Source organism: Globicephala melas, chromosome 3 (genome assembly GCF_963455315.2).
Source record: "Globicephala melas chromosome 3, mGloMel1.2, whole genome shotgun sequence".
Classification (NCBI taxonomy): Eukaryota; Metazoa; Chordata; class Mammalia; order Artiodactyla; family Delphinidae; genus Globicephala; species Globicephala melas.
Genome location: NC_083316.1, coordinates 80,797,096 through 80,819,834, shown reverse-complemented (window position 1 = coordinate 80,819,834; position 22,739 = coordinate 80,797,096). Strand labels below are relative to the sequence as shown.

The 22,739-nt window shown below is 34.8% G+C and overlaps 1 long non-coding RNA gene and 1 pseudogene across 1 annotated transcript in view; one reads left to right on the top strand and one right to left on the bottom strand.

Annotated features, from left to right (window-relative positions):
- Positions 1-22,739, top strand: part of LOC115848100 (uncharacterized) — a 359,433-nt gene that overhangs the window by 261,703 nt on the left and 74,991 nt on the right. The gene's annotated exons all lie outside the window — the stretch shown is intronic.
- LOC115845285 (phosphatidylinositol-glycan biosynthesis class W protein-like) lies at positions 353-5,366 on the bottom strand (annotated as a pseudogene).

The window sequence follows — 22,739 nt, the reverse complement described above, 5'->3', positions numbered from 1 at the left end:
CTGAAATTTATAAATATTCTAACAAGTCACAAGGCTATGTTTCTTTGGTATTGGTTTGTTTTACATAGTGTTGAGATACATTTAAAATATTAAGCATCACTACTGTTAGAGTAGGAGTGAAACTTAATTTTATAATGAAATACAGTTAACCCTGGGTTGCCAAAACCCATTTTCTTCATATTTTATATTTATTCTTCCTCATTAAAATAATATTTCTCAGTTAGGTTTTTATTAGTAAGAACCTGCTGTATAAAAAAAAAATAAAATTCAAAAATTCAAAAAAAATAATAAAAATATACGTTTAGACAGAAAAAAATATAATATTGCTCAAAGCATATACTACCCGTATTGATCACCAAAATTTTATTGTCTTATCTTACAAGTGTAGCACATATATAATTAAGCAGTTGGTAAACCTGTACAGATTGAGCACAAATAAGGCCCACAAGGTACTGCTGTGTAATGTATCTACCAACAGGTTGACTAGGGCAGTTGTTACATTTGACTGCAAGAAGAAAATTAACTGGTTTCTGTTCATTGCTGTGATTAAACAAAGAATGCGTTCCTTTCTTTCAGCTTCAGAGAATAGAGATTCTGAATGCTTTTTATTTGCAGTAGGTGACTGGATAAGTTTCTAAGAACATGGTACTGCTGCCCCTTAAATTAGAAATTTGGCAAAACTCAAAATTATATCACCCAGTAATAAACTACTAAGAAGGATCAGGCAAGAAGCAACTATCCGAATACAAAAGCCTAAATAGGCCTTTCTTCCAGATGCTACTTCTACATTTACCTAAACTATGTAAAGAGATATGAAGAGGCCAGTGGCTGTCAGTAGAATCCAATATGCTACTTTTATCCAGTCTTTGATGTGTGATCTTTTTCTAAGCATGTATGACTCTGTTTGAACACCAGCCATGTGTATTGCCATGTACCCCAAGGTAGAAATTATTCCTTCTCGGTTGGCATTTAATAAACCAACCCTTGTGCCACGGCCATCAGTGCTATATAAAATTAACTGTTTCAGTGGGGTAAAATCAAAGGCTAGCTGGTATAATACAGTAATGCTGATGGCCACAATCCAGGATTTATTTAGGGAAAAAATAATCAATAGCATTAATATTATCAATTTCACAACTATTAAGGTAAAGAAAAAGTTCCAGTGAACTCCATACTCAGTTAAATGTTCCTGATAGCCTATGGATTTTATAATGACTAATCGTCCCATTCCTAGGAAAAGTAATGGCCAAACAGAGTACAATGACTTTGTAAGATAACAAAGTCTGGACCCTTTTGTATATTTTCTCCTAACCTTTGGACAAACCATTGCAGTCCCTAAAATAAAACCTCCTACTCCAAAATCCATTGCTCCTATCCCATAGAGCTCAGTTTTGGCAAATCTTCTGGAAAAAAGTGGGAAGTCCACAGCCAAAATGGCAACAGCAATAAATGCACTGTTAATTACACGGAAACAGAGATGGCTGGGACTGACTTCCAAGAATTTTTCAAGGATTTTCTGAACAGGCATTCTGGCATAGAAAGTTCTCCCGCAGTATATTTCATAGAGCAGCCCTGCCCCCAAGATAATTACAACGAGGTCCTCGAGGAGGACAAATGAAGAGAAAATGGTCAAAGTGATCACTAGAGGAACTCTTAGGAAAGCAAAGTGAACGAAGAATAGAGTTCTCCAGGTATGTGAAGAAGAACATAAATGCTGTGAGAGAATGATCAGGAGCCTTCTACACAGGATACAGAGTAGAGGACAGAAGACATTTTTTCTTCTTCCTCACGTGCTCCTGGTGGTCTCGGTGCCCCGCTGTAGAGAGCCATGTAAGCTTCTGCCTTCCAAGCAGTGCTTCCAGCTGATGCAGCTATCTCAGCTTTTGACATGCCTTCCTCACCAAGCTTAATCAGTACTAGCTTTGGATTTAAAGTGAGAGATGTGTGACTCTTGCTTTCACTTGAATATTTAGAAACATTTGTAGGGTTATTAATTGGCCTAATTTCAATATTGTGTCCCAGGGAATAGGGAGGCCTGAGGAGAGGGAGAGAGATGGGGGAACTGCCTGTTGGCGGAGCAATCGGAACACACACAACATTTGTTGATTGTTCGCCATTTTATATAGGTGTGATTGGTGGTGCCCCCAAACAATTGTAATAGTATCATCAAAGCTCACTGATCACTGCTCACCATAACAAAAGTAATAATAACGAAAATGTTTGAAATATTATGATAATTACCAAAATGTGAGAGACTTGCAGTCAGCACATGCTGTTGGAGAAATGGTGCCAATTGACTTGCCCGACACAGGGTTGCCACAAAGCTTCAATTTGTAAAAAAAGCAGTATCTGCAAAACACAATGAAGCAAAGCACAAGAAAATGATGTATGCCTGTGTCTACATTTATTTATCTCTCTATTGTTTTTTCATCCCAATTTTTTTCAGCTAAATTCTTAAAGATGAGTAGGATGTGTAAGTAATCACAGGCTCAAAGTCCTTTGCTTCACATATTTATTTAAATTAAAAATACTATTAGGAATCATTAATTTGAAGACATAATTGACATATTTTGTAACTGAGTACTAATTCGTTCTGTCAGTGGTTTGACAAATTATTGGTCTTACTCCATATTAATCTTTTTTTCAAAAAATTTTTATTGAAATATAGTTATTATTATTATTATTATTATTTTTGTGATATGTGGGCCTCTCACTGATGTGGCCTCTCCCGTTGCGGAGCACAGGCTCTGGACGCGCAGGCTCAATGGCCATGGCTCACGGGCCCAGCCGCTCCGCGGCGGCATGTGGGATCTTCCCAGACCGGGGCACGAACCCATGTCCCCTGCATCGGCAGGCGGACTCTCAACCACTGCGCCACCAGGGAAGCCCTATAGTTGATTATTAACTCTAGTTAATAAATTTGTTTCTTACAGGAGAATTTGTGATTCTGAAACATCTTCATTTTTACTTACGTGTGTCACTACAGTAAGTAAAAATATTGTGCATGACAGTCAGGTTTCACACTATTAGAGAAAACAATTACAAATAAGGAAAGGAGGAAGCCTAGAGTGATCCCTGTAGTGATAGATTGGAATGAGAGTTATCAATGTGATTACACACACACACACACACACACACACTCACACAAATGGGTAGACATAGAAATATATAGATGTACATGTTCGTATGTAGGAACAGTATCTAATGGCAGTGAGCACAACTACCATCCAAACCTTGCTTTCTAAATACTATTTTCCAATAAAAAAAAATCAGGGCTCCTTGGAAAAATCTTGTGAGGTTAGGTGAATTACAAGGTAAGTCTAGAACATCAGGATGCTAATTAATGAACTGCTCAAAAATATGGTAAAGTCATAAAAAAAGACACTAGCACCAACATGAAGATCTCAATGGCCAAATCTGGGACAATTTGAACAACAAAATGAATAACGATATTCATTTTTGAACAGTTTATGATAAATTATGGATATACAAATTATGGATAAACTGTGGACTAATATAAATATTCATGATCCTCCTTATAAAAATGAATAATTGAAAAAAATAATGGAGAAGAGCAGGTCTTTCTTAAAGTAGAATGTAGAAGGAACAATGGAAATAGGAAATTTCCATTAGGCAAATACCAGAGAAAGAAATATTGTATACAAGATCCATTGATGATGCTAAAGTTAGTGGGTGAAAGTGTCATAAGAAACAGACTATTTGCGTCTTATTGTATTCAAGGACACTGAAAAATTTGTTGAGGAAAGAATGAATAAGGCTTAAATTGAAGTATTTAGATGTTATTATTAAAATGATTATGGGAAAAAAATTTGATCAATGATATGGTACTGTACTAGTATAATTAGGCATGAATATTTGGAAATCTTTAAGTAGAAAAATGAAAACTCACTGCTATGGAAATACTGTGAACAAAACTGCAATCTGTTAGATGCCTGATCCTAGGTTTTTTTAGATCAACAACTTCGTGATGGATTGTGAAGTGGTAAATATTAGAAAATTGTGAAATCAAACTTTCAACCTCTGATTTACAGCTTTTGTTTGACAGTCTTTGGGCATTTGGTTCTAGTTTTCTGTGCGATATATTTTTGTAAGACAATATCTTTCTATCACCTCCATTTTTTAAACATTGCAAGTGAAAAAAATAATGTATGCAGGCAGTTGCTCTCCCTTTCATCAAAACTATCTGAAAGAAAAATGCATTGGAATAAAATTAATTAATTATATCTGAGAGTTAAAACACATAGTAAACCTTTCTTTAGAATATATGCAGATTTATATTTAATAAAGAAAAATAATTAAAAATGGAGGTAATATTAATAAACATATTTCATTCTCTCCAGACAAGTAAAATGAAAATTATCGTAGGGAATTTGTTTAAAAGGATGTATTTTATTTGTTTCCATAAGAAAATACTAATCAATGAGTTATACCCAAAGTAAGCTCTGTTTTAATCTAGGGCAGCTCATGTAGTATGAGAATGTTCTATCAGAAGACTTAAAGAAATAAGCCATATATAAAAGACTGTAGATATTAAAATATTTAACCCAATTTCCAGAGGGGAAGTCCAGTACCTTGAAATCTTACTGAGTATATAAACAGTAAAAACAATTTCTTATGGAATTAAAATAAACTATAAGTTCTACTACAAAGGAGTAAAAAGGAGAAGGAAGAAATAATAAAAACTGAACAAATAAATAGGTTAGGAAATTGACAAAATGACAATGGATAAATTAATCAACAGTTACAAAACAAGGCTCCACATGGCATTTTTCCTTAATATAGAATATTTTATTTATATTTCATATAAATTATTAGATTTACTTCATAAATTATCTCACTGCATGCAGTATCTCTTGTCAACCTTACACAAAATGTAAGCTAAACCACACATTTGATGCTGTTACTCCCTCGTGAAAAACTTGTACAGCCTCTCTTTGTCCTGAACAGGCTCAGCAAAAAAGGTTTCTATTTTTGGCTTAAATCCATTGTTCAGAGACCATATTGGCTCAGCATGAAAGTGTGCTTTGATCAGTGACAAAATAATTAAGCCTGTTTGGTTTATTTGAGAAGGTAGTGATAGTATTAGTGCAAGTTTATGCCATCTTTGTCCTTCAGGCATGGATTTTAGCTCCTTACCAAGGGAAACATAGCCTATCATGTTTTGGATAAACCCTAGTTAACTTTCAGGCTTCCATCTCCAGGAATGCCCTGTTTGGAACTATATCACATGTGGCACCCCACACCTATCAGGCTCCATACCTTGGCTTGTGATCTCCACTCAGTGGATCCACAAATATCCTACCCCATCTTTCTTTCACTTCAACTTCGCCCTTCCCAGCAAACATTTTTGCCCAGCTAATTCAACTTATCTTTTTTTTTTTTAACTTTTTATTTTGTATTGGAGTAGAGTTGATTAACAATGTTGTCCTAGTTTCAGGTGTACAGCAAAGTGATTCAGTTATACATATACGTGTATCTATTCTTTTTCAAATTCTTTTCCCATTTAGGTTGTTACATAATATTGAGCAGAGTTCCCTGTGCTATACAGTAGGTCCTTGTTGGTTATCCATTTTAAATAATATTGTATGATATCGCTTATATGCAGAATCTAAAAAAAATGGACACAAATGAACTTATTTACAAAACAGAAACAGACTCACTGACTTAGAGAAAGAACTTATGGTTATCTGGGGGAAATCGTGGCGGGGAGGGATAGTTAGGGAGTTTTAGATTGACGTGTTAACTTATCTTTTGATCACAACTTACACAGAACTCATATTACTTGCTATTTTAGTTAACAAACAAGAGTACCTACTGTGTGCTAAATACTATGCTGGACTCTGGAGGTAAAGCTGTCAAAAATAGACTTTTTCACCATCCTCATGGACCTTGCAGTCTAGAAGTAATGAACTTATACAAGTAATTATACATTTATACTTGAGATAGGTTTTATTAATGGCAAAGGTCATATAAAAAACATCCTAAAACCTTCCAGGGTATGCTAAGAGTCCCTCCTCTATGCTTACATATTTTTTCTGTTTTCTCACTGTAATGATAGTCTTTCCTGGGGCAGGTCTAAAGTACTGAATATAGTGCTTCAGCCCTAGCAGGTGTTTAATAAATGTCTCTTTAACTTAAATATGTGAAATGATCATCCGTAAATCATCAGTAAATTGACTTCCTTGATGCCTTGTTAATAAAAATATTTATGAGGGCTTCCCTGGTGGCACAGTGGTTGAGAGTCCGCCTGCCGATGCAGGGGACACGGGTTCGTGCTCTGGGAAGGATCCCACATGCCGCCGAGTGGCTGGTCCCGTGACACATGGCCGCTGAGCCTGTGCGTCCGGAGCCTGTGCTCTGCAACGGGAGAGGCCACAACAGTGAGAGGCCTGCGTACCGCAAAAAAAAAAATAAAAATAAAAATATTTATGTCTCAAAAAAGTCTTTGCAGATGATACATTCATTTTCACTTAAGTGAGTTTTCACTCTTCACTGAGACCTGGGTGGAAAAAAAAAATTGCCACTTCTACCCTATGCTGTTTTCCCCCTAAATGAAACTTTCTATTAAAGACTGGCTTATACAGTTCTCAAGATATGGACACCTGGAGCATTTTAGGTAAAAAAAAAAAAAAAAAAGGCATGTCAGGACATAGCAATATCTGGAATGGCTTTTAAAAAAATTATTTAAATTTGATTGGTTTATTGCCTGAGGCTTTAGAGACAAATATCTGAAAGAATATGGATGAACTCTGAACATTTATTGAAGTTTCTTCACTAATTTATTAGACGATATCAGAAAATGGGCTCCACTGTAATTACAAAGTCTGTTCAGGGTTGCCATTGGCTATCACTGGTTTACTAACACAGAAAGTAAAGAACATTATATACATTTCTCTAAAAAATGAACCCTAACCTCCACCATGCCCAAGTGGACTAAGGCATGCAGGCAACTCAGCAAGAGAGTGGAATGAAATCAGTTCAGCTTATTAATAACATGGTTCAGAATATGATCAAATATTTGCCTGATATTTAATTGGTTCTTGCTTCTATCTCCATATTTGGAAGAGGTCTCAGACCAGGAGATAAATCTTGTCCCTTAGAGTATTAGGCAGAAACTACACATACAGTAGTTGGCACATTTCCCACAGTAATAGGACTGTTTTTCTATGGTGTTTTCATTTCGTTGTAAAATTGAGCACTTAGGGCGCACCAAAATTTAGTAGTGAAGCAATACAGAACCTAACGTGCTGCAAGATGTAAGCTATTCAAGTTAGCTATAATTAAAAAAAAAATTTTTAAGTGTATTGAATATTAGGTGAAAATGTTATATGATAAAGTTTAGCATATTCTGATTAACATGGCAGGTAATATATTTAGGTACTATATTGACAGTTATTGCAGTCATTTGATTAAAAAGGACACACAAACCAAGCATATAATGAACAAATATACTAAGAGAACATCTCTGACATATATGTTGGCCTTCTAAAATAATTAATGCAACTTTCATAATAGTTTGAGAGAAATGTTGAGTTTCTAATATACAATGAAGATTTTATCCCGATCTGAATAGCAGAAGTCACTTTTTAGATTAATTTTTAACAATGTTTCCAGAAAGACCTCTTAAAATAATATACATACATCCATGGAAAACATTTATGTATCTTTTCTGGCCCTACCTTGAGTCTCCATGCTCTAGATTTCACCTACACTCAGTACATCTCATGCAATAAACCTGAGCCTTAGATTTTTGCTCTCTCATTTGCTTAATGAATTATTTTTCTTTAATTCACTGTGAATTACGATATTTGGTCAGTTTTCTCTGATATTCTATTTGACGGACTCAATAAAATCTAACTTCTCTTTCATTGCTTCATAAATAAAAAGTTAATCAAAATAAATAAATAAAAAGTTAATCAAATATTAATTTAGTGCTTGTTATGTGCTAGTCACATACATAGTTTTGACAGGCCAGTCAGGGAAGCCATGGAGGCATACAGTGACATGCTACCTCTTCTGGAGATGATTTTTGCAGATATACTGTGTTGTACGTTGTAAACATGTACAGCTCACGTCATAGTCTTCATACCAGTGTCATTCAATAAGGAGTCTTTATCAAAATTTCCTCTAGACATTTTTTAACGTACGAATTCTTGAGGGTCTAGGTCAGAGTTACATAATCACAATTTCTGGGGATGATTTCTGACCATACTTCAGTTAAGGACCACTAATTTTTATTTTGACCCCATTTATAATCACATATATTCTTATATAATTCTTGTGTGTATTATATATTTTTTATAGATAAAGTTTTAAAAAAATTTATTAGAGTATAGTTGATTTACAATGTTGTGTTAGGTTCAGGTGTACAACAAAGTGATTCCGGTATTCATATACATATAGTCATTCTTTTTTAGATTCTTTTCTCATATAGGTTATCAGAGAATATTGGTAGAGTTCCCTGTGCTATACAGTAGGTCCCTGTTGGTCATCTGTCCTATATGCAGTAGTGTGTGTGTGTTCATCGCAAGCTCCTGATTTATCTCTCCCCACAGTGTTTCCCCTTTGGTAACCATAAGTTTGTATCGTTTTTTTTTTTAATTAGATTCCACATGTGAGTGATATCATATGATATTTGTCTTTGTCTGACTTACTTCACTTAGTATGATAATCTCTAGGTCTGTCCATGTTGCTGCAGATGGCATTATTTCATTCTTTTTATGGCTGAGTAGTATTCCATTGTATATATGTACCACATCTTCTTTATCCATTCATCCATCGATGGACATTGAGGTTGCTTCCATGTCTTGGCTATTGTAAATAGTGCTGCAGTGAACATTGGGGTGCATGTATCCTTTTGGATTATGGTTTTCTCAAGATATATGCCCTGGAGTGGGATTGCTGGATCATATGGTGGTTCTATTTTAGTTTTTTAAGGAACTTCCATACTGTTCTCCATAGTGTTTGTACCAATTTACATTCCCACCAACAGTGTAGGAGGGTTCCCTTTTCTCCACACTCTCTCCAGCATTTATTGTTTGTAGACTTTTTAATGATGGCCATTTTGACCAGTGTGCGGTGGCACCTCATTGTAGTTATGATTTGCATTTCTCTGATAATTAGTGATGTTGAGCATCTTTTCATGTGCTTTTCGGTCATCTGTATGTCTTCTTTGGAGAACTCTCCATAAGTTAAGTTTTAATTATGTACTTTAATACCACATTTATATTTTGGAACTAAAGTAGTTAGTGTAACATAGTTGTCAAATTATTTCATGTGTGTTAGAGTCCATTACACAACTAGACTGCTAGTATCTTGCAGGGGAGAGCATAGTTTATGCTACTGAAATATCTAACCAAAATTTCAATTCTGTTTTCTCTTAATAATTTTTCTAGATTGATTGACGTACTTTTCGTAGTAATGAACTATATTCACCCTCCCGCTTCTTGGTCCAATTTCTCTCCCAAGGTGACACTCTTATATGTAGAGATTAGAGCTCTAGAGCAAGAGCATACTGCCTCACTAATTAGTGGGATTCTAGGCAAATTTTCAAGGGGAAGAGAGCAATAGCTATTGATCATCACTCTTAGAATATTTACATAGTTGATATCCAGAGTATTTGAAGGTCCTGCACTGAGAAAAAAAACTAAAGTTCTACCACTGTGGTTGAAGTATCAATATAGTGGGTAATAGGCTATTTTTGGTACCATTGGCACAGAAGAAATAAATCTAAGCTCTAAAGTGTTTTTAAGGTTTTGAAGAGTTCTTTTTCTATGAATGATGAGGTGGGCAAGTCTGCCCCAGAAAAGTTTGCAGATCCTCATTCCTTTGTGCTTACTATTACAAAATCACTTTTAATAACAAACAACAACATGATTATTAAGGTCAAATATTTAATAGTACGTCACGGATCCGGACTTGTTAAGTGCTGTATAGGCACTGTCAAACTTAATTCTGACAATATGTGGTAGACACTGTTATAGCTTTTATATTATGAGTGTTTTTTCTTATGTAATATTGACATGAATTTTATGAGAGTAATTGGTCATAAATTATAGATTCTCTGAACTCATTCTACAAGCATTCATTGAGCCCCTTTATAAGTAATATACAGAAATAATGATGACAATCACTTGAGGCAGCCTGAAATATGTTCAATACCTTTATCTCATGAATCAGCCACAACAGTGTGTTCATAAAAGAAAAGCTGTGTGGTGATATATGTTGTTAAATGTGGCTCACTTCCTTTGCTTCAGTAATTTGGGAAAAAAATGAGAACTCAGAATTGGTATCAAAACTGAACATAAGGATAAATCAATATAAAAATTTACAGAGTAAATGATTGGATGTATAAATCTTAATCAGAATAATCTGAGTGGGGTAATTAGAGAAATTGGGTGGGGATTTAGGTGAAACAGTACTTGCTGTGACTTATTGTTGAATCTGGATGCTTGGTGTATTTATATAATTTTACATAATAAAATGTTAAAAACTAGAAAAAAGATAGATCGATGTGTAATTTAAAACTCTGATGAGTTCACAAGCAACCAAATAGTTGTTTTGTCTTAATGTGTTAGTTCAATTCAGCAAATGCATGAATTTCTCTTCCTCAACCAAGATGCAATTAGCAACCATGAAAATATACAATTTTCCATTTGCCTTTGCCCACCTATAATAATTGTGCCTAATGGCCATCTAAATTATTCATTTTATATGGTGAACAAGTGATTATTCTTAAAAAAGATCCTGTGCACTTTTAAATTGCTTTTCTTCATTCTCCAGTTGGCCCAGACCATTACTGAGTTAACTGTTTCTTAATGAAAATACTGCCTCACTGAACTTTGCTTTGTCTGTGAATCAGAGGAATAATTTAAAATTCCTAAAGTCCAGAACTGCATCTCAAAATGAGATGGCAAAATGCTAAAGTTTTGTATCTTTTCACTAATGGCCTTTTTCTGAAATGCATTTTCCTTTTCTTTAGAAACAGAACACTTTCAGAGGATATACTTAATATCTATAAACCTGGATACAAATAGTCTGTGTGCTGATGATTCTAGGAAGTTAATTTTATCTATTAAGACATAAACAGAACTTATAAAATGAATAGAAACAGGCAGTATGAGGGTAGAGGGGCAAAAAGAAGGCTTAGAATAATGCTTTTACTTCCTTCTTTCTGCCCCCGCCCACCAGCACTTCCTGTAGAGGAGAAGCTACAGATCAAATTGCTTGAGTCCAAGGCATTGATAGGGTGATACATTTTAGAAGGTGAGATCATTGTGCTAAAGCTGTGGTGCTTCCTCCATTCTTTCATATTTTCCATTTCCTTTGTGTACCATCCACTTTGGTATGGTTAAGGTTTGCCTAAGTGGGCTGTTGGCTGTACATATCTGATGATCTCACTTGCCCTGCTACTTTGATTCCTGTTAGGGAGGCAGATGAAGCAAATAAAGCCCAAGTTTAAGAAACAAGGAAAGTAAGGGCTTCCATTAAACTATGTTCTGCATCACAGCCTTTACCAGACCTGTTTCATGGTGTGACTTCAGCTTATATGCTAATACCCTGGAATTTTAATTTGTATATTGTTTCTTTTGTATATCCATCTCTTCGTGTGTGTGTGTGTGTTCAAGTGAGGACCATCAGAGGTGATTGGTGAGATGTTCCTGGTATCCTGGGTCAAAATAACAAAACTACCAGCAGAAAGCCTTAATTCTACAGACTGTACATGAACACTTAGCAATGGCATAATTTTAACACTATATTATTTTTTGATTTAAAGGCTGAAGACTTGGTTTATTTTATGAAATTATTTCAGAGAGCAAATAATTATTTTTAAGCTTGTGGGCCTGACTCAATGGCTATGTAAACAGTTGGTGCAAACCTACCAAATTAGAACTTGAAAGTTACAAAATCCAGAAAGATTTACTTTTATACCACCTGTGTTTTCTTGAGCTTCTGGTTGACACAGCATGTATCTAAGATATGGAAATCCCTTCTCCTCCTTTGTTCCCTTCAAGTGCCAGGAATTGATTTGCCAGCCAGCAGGAGCATCATGCCCATCTGTGTCCTTTTTCATTTTTGCCTTTCCCTTGACTTTACCTTATAGTTAGTCAGAAATCAATCACATAACCCCAATAGTGTCAAAACTGTAGTATTCTAAATGTCTCAGCTATGCACCTCCAAACTTCCAAAAACCCCCTATTTTTATGATCAAGGACACATATATGCCTAATCAAGTGCGTTCATACAGAGACACTCATTTAGCTAAATTATTATGTATTATAATCAAAAAGTAATCATTTTAATGCAAAACTTTTTACTATAGTGATAAAATAAATATTCATATAATATTTAAATATGAAGTGAAATTAAATAAACATGTAGACACAATTTATTATAACTCATCAATGTAATAAATTAGCATTCTTTGAGTATACAATTTTTAAATGAGAGTCTTTCCCTCTCCTTTGATAATACAAGAAATGAATTTAAACTTTCTTTAAAATAATAAATATGAAGGCATAATCAAATATAAAGTTTGACTTCTAAACTTAAATTTTTTAATCCATAAACATTCTCGCTTATTGTTAACCAGAACAATTGCCTGAGAAAATAGACTTGAAATAAACATTTTATCAACTTATGTGGATAATAGAACAGGCATACCTCAGATGTATTGCAGGCAGGTTTGGTTCCAGACCATCACAATAAAGCAAACATCGAGTTAAAGAAAGTCACACAAATGTTTTGGTTTCCCAGTGCATATGAAAGTTAGGTTTACACTGTACCATAGTCTATTAAGTGTGCAAGAACATTAAGTCTAAAAAAAAAACAGTGTACACACCTTAATTAAAAAATACTTTATTGGGCTTCCCTGGTGGCGCAGTGGTTGAGAGTCCGCCTGCCAATGCAGGGGACACGGGTTTGTGCTCCGGTCCGGGAAGATCCCACATGCCATGGAGCGGCTGGCCCCGTAAGCCATGGCCGCTGAGCCTGCACGTCCGGAGCCTGTGCTCTGCAACGGGAGAGGCCACAACAGTGAGAGGCCCACGTACCGCCAAAAAAAAAAAACTTTATTGCTGAAGAATGCTAACCGTCATCTAGCCTTCAATGAGTCGAAGTGTAGTAAAACAAAGAACGCCTGTACTGAAAATCCTGTGATGCACAAACGTATTGGACTGTTGAAGGTACTTTGTGGACTTATATGGGGTAGGATATATTCTAGGAATGGGGATACAGCTATTAGATTTCAGCTGTCTCAGATATACCAAAGCCATGGATAAATGAAATGTACTGGTGGGAGGCATAAATTCAGAGCAGAGGGAGCCACAGCTGCTAATTCCAGTGTCTCAAAATATGATACTAAGTCTTTATCTGTAAACCTACTACAATTGCTGAGTAGGAATTTATGCTTTCTGTTTATGTATCTTCTGAATTCAAATAAACCCTAAAAAAGTCATAAGTCTGCACTTTGTAATTGTGATATGTCCAATTTTGTAAATGTTGGCAAAAAATTTTTTTGGAAAACCTCTGTATAGACTAACTCTATGGAGGCAAAGTTAGACATATCTTTCAGAGGAATTCCATCAGTAAATGTGTTGATACCAACATTTTATTATAAATTATTGATTTGATCAATTCTCCACTTAAAATCTTTTAAAGTTTTTCTGTAGTCCACCAATTAAATACTGATTTCTCAGCAAGCCATTTTCTCTCCTCCACAATATAGGTACAACCTCCATTAAATCCTTATATCCTTCTTTTCCCATGTTTGCAAGTACCTTTCATCATACCATTTTCATCTACTCTACCAGTGCTGGGCCGAAAGTGGTCTCTGCTGTATTTCTGCCTTTCAGTCATGCTTTTCATCATCACTTTGGGGAACACCAGTTTCTCCTTTGGGGAGGGAACACAAAGTCTCTGGGAGACAGTGGTTGTCCTTCAGAAAGTTTCTTTTTTTGATGTATCAGCATTTGATTGAGGTCCTCAAATGTTTATCATATAATTTAGAAGCAGAGAAAATGTCCTTTGGTAAAGGATTTAAAAGACAGATAAAGATAATTTGAGATTGAGAGTTTAGATATCTGAAAATCTAAATTTATCTCAATGGATTTAATTTCTGTTCCTAATAACAGAGCAATTTGGGAAAGATCATTTGTGATTTGGCCACTTTATACATGTTATCTTATAATCTTTACAAGCACTTTCCATCTACTACCCTTGTAGGTATTCGTATTTCAACTTAATAATCTCTGAAAAGTAAAAAGATTTTCTCAAGTTTAAAGAGAAAAGGGTAGCATTCAAAGTTAATTATGACTGCTATCAATGCTCTTTCTTCTATAAAATAACACTCATTTTTTATGTTTAAATTTATGCCAGTAGAAAACGTTAAAAACTTATTGTGATTTTTGCATTGTTTAAAACTGTGGAAGGAAGGTAAATGGAAATAAACATGTTCCAGTTAAACTCTATAAAAAGGTAATTCTAAGTATATATTATTGTGAAAGAACAATTTACATTATTTAAATGGTGGAGAGAGGATTATTTGGCAAGTATTCAAGTTACTCATAGGGGAAAAGCAATAGTATTTCACATTGCGGACAATTATTGTTACAATGTGTACTTTTTTTCCCGTTAATAATTGCATGTTCCCTCATGTCACATCTGCACAAGACAGAATAATTAATGTACATTAGCTGCATTGTGGAAGGGATGTTTGGTTTTAATTAACATTGGACCATAAGAAAGGCAATTTACTTTATATTACCATTCGTTATTTGATGCACACATACACATACAGAGTCTGCAAAGAAAGGCAACTATGTGAAATGTTAGAAAGCTTCTCAATCTGGAGTTACACTAAGCCTAACTAAAAATATACAAAATGTTTTTGCAGAATAATTCCTTTCTTCTCTTTGATGTTTTAGACAGTTGTGTGGCATTCTAATGTAAAATGATTTAAAGCCAGAAGTTGGTTGTATAGTGATTATTCCAGAAGTGAACTGGACAATCAACAAAGCTCCTGGTGTTCATATGGCAAGAGCAGTAATGCAGAACTCACCGGAGACTAAAATCACAATGCAGGGACTTCCTGGTGGCGCAATGGCAGGCAATAAGAATCTGCCTGCTAATGCAGGGGACGCTGATTCGATCTGTGGTCTGGGAAGATCCCACTTTCCACGGAGCAACTGAGCCCGTGCGCCACAACTACTGAGCCTGCTCTCTAGAGCCCACGCGCCACCACTACTGAAGCCCGCATGCCTAGAGCCCGTGCTCTGCAACAAAAGAAGCCACCACAATGAGAAGCCCGTGCACCTCAAGGAAGAGTAACCCCTGCTTGCCGCAAGTAGAGAAAGTCCGCGCGCAGCAACGAAGACCCAATGCAGCCAAAAATAAATAAAATTAAAAAGAAATCACAATGCATATTCATTTCAAATTATAACTTAAAGAAGCAGGACTGATACCTCTGACTTGTCTAATACTTCTTTTTTTTTTTTTTGCGGTGCACAGGCCTCTCACTGTTGTGGCCTCTCCCGTTGCGGAGCACAGGCTCCGGACGCACAGGCTCAGCGGCCATGTCTCACGGGCCCAGCCGCTCCGCGGCATGTGGGATCTTCCCGGACCGGGGCACGAACCCGTGTCCCCTGCGTCGGCAGGCAGACTCTCAACCACTGCGCCACCAGGGAAGCCCTGTCTAATACATTTTGATGAAAAAGAAGTTTATCTTATAATTGAGTGAAGTGTCAATTAAACTTTTTACTATACATAGGAATGCATTTAGATTGCCTGTGTGATAAACTACAGTAACCTTATTCCTTCATCAGGAGGATATTGACCATGTGTATCAGTTAGCTTTTGCTGTATAGCAAATGACTCTAAATCTTAGTGGTTTAACTGCTGAGTCTATGACTTGGCAGTTGGGCTGGTCTTATCTGGGCAGTTGTTCTTGTCTTGGCGAGGCTCACACATGTGTCTGAGCTCAACAGGATGGTCAACTGGGAAGTGGTTAAGTAGAATTACTGTAGCCAGGAGGTTGTCTCTGTTCCCTGTTCTTTCTCATTCTTCAGCAGGCAAGCTGGAACTTATTTACATGATAACTGAGAAGGATTTCAAAGAAAAGAGGGGAAGTGACTCTGGACTTGATCCCTACACTCAGAATTGGCATGCTGTCACTTATACTACATTCTAATGGCCAACCATGTCACACAGACAGCCCATATTCAAGAGATGGAAAAAGAAACTTCACTCCTTGATAGAAATAAATGTAAAGCAACATTTAAAAGGTGTGAACATAAGGAAGACTGAGGGATTGTAGCCAGTTTTTCAATCTACTATTCCACATTGGGAAACAAATTTTGTTGGTGAGGTTGTTCCTTGATAATGAAGTGTCCTACGAACAAAAGTAGGCTTCAGAGGATGGATGTATGTATAGTGCTTTTCCAGTCTTCCCAAAACTTCTTCATTGTCACCTCTGGCTCAACATAAGTATCTCTTGTGTCTCCTTAGCGAGATTCATTCTGAGCACCATAGACTGATGTTCAGCAGTTCTACTTCTATCAGTTTAAGTTATTTTAACATCCAAGTCTTCTACATAAATATTTCTAAGTATGGCCTTTCTGCTTTCCAAAAGTAGATTCTCTGAGAATCTCTTATAAAACCCAGGTTTTTCTGTGTTTTTCATATAGTGTTTTCATGTAGTACAGTCGTTCCTTGGTACCCACAGGGGATTGGTTCAAGGACCCCCCTCATCCCACCCACCCCTTGGATACCAAAATCTGCGGATGCGCCATCCCTTACAGAACATGGCATAATATTTGCGTATAACCTACACAAATCCTCCCATATACTTAAAATCATCTCTGGATTACTTATAATATCTAAAACAATGTAAGTGCTGTGTAAAGAGTGGTAAATACAACATAAATGCTACATAAGTAGTTGCTGTTGTGTGGCAAATTCAAATTTTGCTTTTTGGAAGTTTATGGATTTTTTTTTTTTGGTCATTGATAACTGTCATTTTTTGAATCCCAACTGTATATATATTTTTAATTTTTTTAATTAAAAAATATTTTTGGAGTATAGTTGCTTTACTGAAGTTTATGGATTTTTTTAAATATATATATATATATTTTTTGCGGTATGCGGGCCTCTCACTGTTGTGGCCTCTCCCATTGCAGAGCACAGGCTCCAGATGCACAGGCCCAGCGGCAATGGCTCACGGGCCTAGCCACTCCGCGGCATGTGGAATCTTCCCAGGCCAGGGCACGAACCTGTTCCCCCTGCATCGGCAGGTGGACTCTCAACCACTGCGCCACCAGGGAAGCCCTAAAAAAATATTTTTAATCCATGGTTGCTTGAAACCATGTATGCAGTACCTGCAGATATTGAGGGCCAACTGTGTTCTGTGCTTATCACTCTGTAGTATTATTCTCAAATTTACTTCATGTTTTTAGATATATTCTCTACATCTGAGGTCTTCCATGCATAAGACTCATTGCCTTGAAAATGTATTCTCTAATTAACTACACTTAATCTTTACATTCATTTGAATTTAGAAATTGCCTATATCACATGTGTTTTATGTGTTGATAGTAAGGATTTTGTTATCTTCCTAATCTTCCTATTGCCATTATAATACTCTGTAGGGTAAGGATAGGATAACATTGTTTCGTTTGCAGCATTTATACAGTTTACTACTCTAGGTATCTAATTATTATTGGGGCTAAATTAATGTATGTCACCTCTCTTCCTCTGTCTATATGTATGTGTGTGCGTGTGTGTGTGTGTGTGCATGCATGCACCTATGTAAATACACATAAACAATATGCATACACATATATATGTGTGCTTGTGTGTATAAATGTGTTTATAGACAGATGGTTATATAGATTAGATCAATAGGAAAAGATAGATATTGACACTTAAATTACCCATTTGAATGTTAGATATAATAATCAACATATTCTTAAAATTTCAATATATTCATAGATCAAGGCATTCTGTTTTCCTCTTTTCATACCATGATATATTCCTGATGAACAATAATCAGTTATATGTGTGTGCATAATTGTTTCCATGGTAAAATTTTAAAAATTATTTTTGACAAGAGTGACAATAAAATTTATGCTCTGAAATAAGGAGTCAATAAAGGGCAATGAAATGTGGAAAGAAAGTAGTAAGACTCTTGAACAAAAATGTACTAGTTTAAGTTTTTAAAAATTTAATATTCAGTACCTAAAATAAATGAGAATTAGAATTATATTCCTCTAGATTATGCCAGGAAAAAATATCTTTGGCTAATTTTGAATCTATGTAAATAACAGAATATAGTTATTGTAATAGTCATGACTTTATTATGCTTCAATGCAATAGGAGTCAAAATCCCGAATTCCTTTGAATATCGGGGAGATTAAATCATTTGTTTTAAGACTAGAAAGGAGTCCTTTGTTTATCCTGATGATTTGTAGTTACATATTTCTGATCACACTTAATCTGTGAACCTTGCCACCTTGAGCTATACTAATAAAAGTAGTTGTTAGGAGTGGAAGCTCTTGTGTCACATGATCTTGGGGATAAATCCTTATTTTATCAATTAAATATTGTTTTTGATAATAAGATACTTAAGCTCTTTAGTGCCCTGTTTTCTCATCTGTGAAATATGAGTAAGAAACACACCTATTTTTCTGGTATGGTTAAATTAAAAAATGCATGCATTATAGAAATGGTGAAGAGTCAATATTCAACTCAAGATGATGATACAAAAATCAGATGAACTCCCCTAACTTTCCTATATACCAATGTGCATTTGTTGTAAGAAAAGTAAATTTTTCTTAGTTTTCTTTTATTTGTGAAAATGGGAATTAAAAATAACTACTTCATGGTATTATACATATTCATTAATAAGATAATATGTATGCATGCACCTAGAATTGTTTCTACTAAATCAACATTCAGGAAAGGTAGCTCCTTGCAAAAGAACATAGAAGAACACTGATATTTATCTACAAACCACAGAGCAAAGAAGTTTCTGAGGGAGACTCAGTGAAGCTAGAATGCCAGCTCTCACCTGTGCCTCCACTAAAGGTGCTCTGGAAAAGAAATCATGAAATGGTTCAGTTCAGCACTGACTGAATAGGCTGATAGCATGATAACTAGATTAGTTACTTTACTGATAAAAGATATAAATAAGGAAGATACAGGGTGACATAGTGTCTACAGTTGCTGAAGCTAAGTTAATGAATGACTGCATATAATACCTAAAACTCTTCCAACTCCAAAGCAGTTATAGATTCAACCAATTTTCAGCAAATATTTAGCACTTGAAAGGTTTGGATATGAAACAAACTTTTAACTTAGAAGGAGAGTTTCAGCATCTGGAGCTCAATTTGGACTTTATGAAAGTGGAAAATTTGAATAACTTTACCAACATTGAAAACACAATGACTACACTGCTAGTAATATAGTTGCTTGAGTAACTATTTATAGGTTATGGTTTTAATTAGGTAATATAACTGATATACACATATATACACATGCACATATAACATTATGCCTATAATTACGTGTATAATATTTACACATAAATATAATGCATATATATTTATAGTTACGTATATTTATAATATTATTTATCCCTTGGCTCTTGCACATTTGAGCTACTTCTCTGGTTTATGAAGCCTACAGAAAATCTGGGTTTATAATTGTAGATTATAAAGGTGCGATTTTAACATTAAGTTATACACATTTAACAATTGCAGATTATGAATTAATATCAACTTTAATAACACATCTAATGCTTCTAATAAAGTTTACTGGTACTGCTTTCTAAATACTGTTTAATACATTTTCTCTTGTACTTACTAACAAGGTATAGATGATCCATAGTTTTAGACAAAAACTATGAGTGTTCCATAGTTTTATATCAAAAGAGAATAAAATTTGAAATATTTAAAACAAGCAACAACAAAAAAATACATTTCCTCTTACACCAAAACAAATAGCTATTTATCTAAGTGAGTTTTATCTTCTTTCAGCTCTATTCATAATTCTCCTACTATTTTATTTTCCATCAGATTCATGTTTTTGAAGAAAATATTTTTTAGAAAACTATATAAATTGTGCTAACTTTTAGAGTTAAGAAAACTAACAGTGAACCCCGGAAGGTGACTAAGTATAATCACACAGTCAATAAGGCATCATCTGATTCTTAGATTTGCTTACTTATTAGAGTTATAATGTCAAGATGCTACCTTTAACTTTCTGCAAAAAATGATATATATAGTTGATTTCTTGAAATCACTAAAATATACTTTTGTTAATTTCTAATTCAAAATGATGCCTAACAAATAGAACAACTTACATATTAGCTGCCAGGAGAGAAAGTGAATAATGTTTTAATATTTAGTGGGTCAGTCATTATGATGCTTTACATTTATTATCTTATTTGGCTCTTTAAAAAATCTTGCGAAATAAATGTCATCCGCACTTTACAGATAACAAATGAAGACTTAGAAGACTTAAGTCACTTGTTCAAAAGGATGTATCTATAACTGGGAGTGATAGGATTGTTTCTTGAACAATGGGTTACTTGAAGCCATACTTTCCAAATATGGTTATGATAGTTAACAACTAAAATTCAAAGGGCATTAAAACAACAAATAGATTTATACAAACTCAGTTTAAAAAATCATATTTGTAGGTAACTTATGAAGCTACCCAAAGCTTTATGAAAGGCAGGATAATCTGTTCCATTTCTTTTGGGTACAGTGGAAAAATAATAAAAGAAAAGGTGCTTTTTAAAGTGTCTCACCCTTATTGTCTCTTGTATATGAAATAGAATATCCTGTTTCTTAAACTGAAGAAGATGGAGTTGAGGTTAGGAGCACAAGGCCAGCGGCAGAGACCAGGAGGTCTATTCAGTTTTCCAGAGCCTTTGTAAGAATGGTTAAATACACGAAGTTTTCAAATAAAGATAAAATGGATGAAGGTTAGTATGAAAAGAAACCTTCACAAAGATAAATGTTAGTTGCTCATTTTCAACTAAAACTTCAAACTAAACATGAATAGACATTTCTCCAAAGAAGACATACAGATGGCCAAGAGGCACATGAAAAGCTGCCCAACATCACTAATTATCAGAGAAATGCAAATCAAAACTACAATGAGGTGCTACCTCACACTGGTCAAAATGGCCATCATTAAAAAGTCTACAGATAACAAATGCTGGAGAGGGTGTGGAGAAAAGGGAACCCTCTTACACTGTTGGTGGGAATGTAAATTGGTACAACCACCATGGAACACAGTATGAAGGTTCCTCAAAAAACTAAAAATAGAGTTGCCATCTGATCCAGCTGTCCCACTCCTGGACATACCCCAGACAAAAGTATAATTCGAAAGGATACATGCATCCATATGTTCACTGCAGCACTATTCACAATAGCCAAGACATGAAAACAACCTAAATGTCCACCAACAGAGGAATGGATAAAGAAGATGTGGTACATATATACACTGGAATATTACTCAGCCATAAAAAAGAATGAAATAATGTGATTTGCAGCAACATGGTTGAACCTAGAAATCATCATACTAAGTGAAGTAAGTCAGAAAGAGAAAGACAAATATCATATGATATCACTTATATGTGGAATCTAAAATATGACACAAATGAGCTTATCTACAAAACAGAAACACACAGACGTAGAGAACGCACTTGTGGTTGCCAAGAGGGAGTAGGGGAGGGGGAGGGATGGATTGGGAGTTTGGGATTAGCAGATGCAAACTATTATATATAGAATGAATAAACAACAGGATCCTGTTGTATAGCACAGGGAACTATATTCAATATCCTATGACAAACCATAATGGAAAAGAATATGAAAAAATTATGTATATATGTATAACTGAGTCACTTTGCTGTATAGCAGAAATTAACGCATTGTAAATCAACTATACTTAAATATAAATTAAAAAAAAAGTTCAAGCTAATTCAAAACTGAATTTCAAAATTAGCTTAATAGTTGAGCTGTTATATAATAGATAATATATATTATTTATTATAAATAAATAATACTTGGAAAACATATTTTTTGATGAGATTCTTCTTCATTTTATGACAAATGGCTTAAAAACAAATAGCTCTTATTAAATCTTGTACTACTCTCATAAATATCTAAGAAAATGAGAGTGTGTAATGCAGATAGCAATAGATTTCTTTTCCTCAGTGGAAAACATTTGCATCATTTTTATTTTCACATGCATTGTAATTATAAACATTGACACATTAAAGCTCTAAGTAAATCAATAACTTATTAACAAGTTATTATTAATGTGAAAACACATTTACTTTTCTCAGAGATTTTAGTTCCTGATTTTCATTGAATGTTTTATTTATACACAGTTTGTTCTTGTCTGGTTAACTTCATTTTTCTCAAGTCTTTGAAGGGATGTAGGCAAAGAAATGTTAACCAATGTAACCTCATGTTTTGTTCACTGTAACTCTTACTTCCTTATGTTGTTGGCCTCCAGGAATATTATTTGAAAAACAAATCCATTATATTTGATTAAAAATCATGTCATATCTGGACATATTTGACTTTTATGTCACCTAGTTTGTACATTGAGCAAAATATTCTTTCCTTCTTTTCTTTTTGAAATGGATATTCAACTCTAAGGATATTTTTAGAATGGTAATTGTAGTTCACTAATTTCTTTTTTAACTT